General features: G+C 64.4%; 1 protein-coding gene across 1 annotated transcript in view; it reads left to right on the top strand.

Moving 5' to 3' along the window:
• The window catches only part of RPL13 (ribosomal protein L13), a gene marked incomplete at its 5' end in the record, with an annotated part of 1,184 nt that overhangs the window by 407 nt on the left and 361 nt on the right, over window positions 1-416 (top strand). The gene's annotated exons all lie outside the window — the stretch shown is intronic.

Raw genomic sequence — 416 nt, forward strand, 5'->3', positions numbered from 1 at the left:
CCCCCCTGGATCAGAACCCAGGGATCCGCGGGGCCTCTCTGTGGCCGGTGCCCAGGTCTGGGTGGGTCCTCAGTCTGCAGAGCAAACCGATCCCTTGGAGCTGTGCTCGGGCTCGGGGCACCAGCATCAGGTCTGGGGGCGCTGGCTGGGGACAGTCGTACGCACGTTCAACGTCTGCCGCAAGTCACACGTGGGAGGAGCGCCGCTGTGCTCCTTCTCCAGGAGAGGACATGGAGGAACCCCCCCACTAACCCCCCAGATCACACCGTTTTCCTTTTTTATCCCCCCGGGAACGAGGAACTGGTTGAAACGAGGTTCCTGGTGGAGCGATGATGGGGGACGGGGCCTGTAGATGGCACAAGCGCTCCGTGGGGGAGACATAGTGCCATGGCGGCCTTCAGCCCTGGCTCGGGGCT

The sequence above is a fragment of the Buceros rhinoceros genome, unplaced genomic scaffold, assembly GCF_000710305.1.
Source record: "Buceros rhinoceros silvestris isolate BGI_N320 unplaced genomic scaffold, ASM71030v1 scaffold39531, whole genome shotgun sequence".
Lineage (NCBI taxonomy): Eukaryota > Metazoa > Chordata > Aves > Bucerotiformes > Bucerotidae > Buceros > Buceros rhinoceros.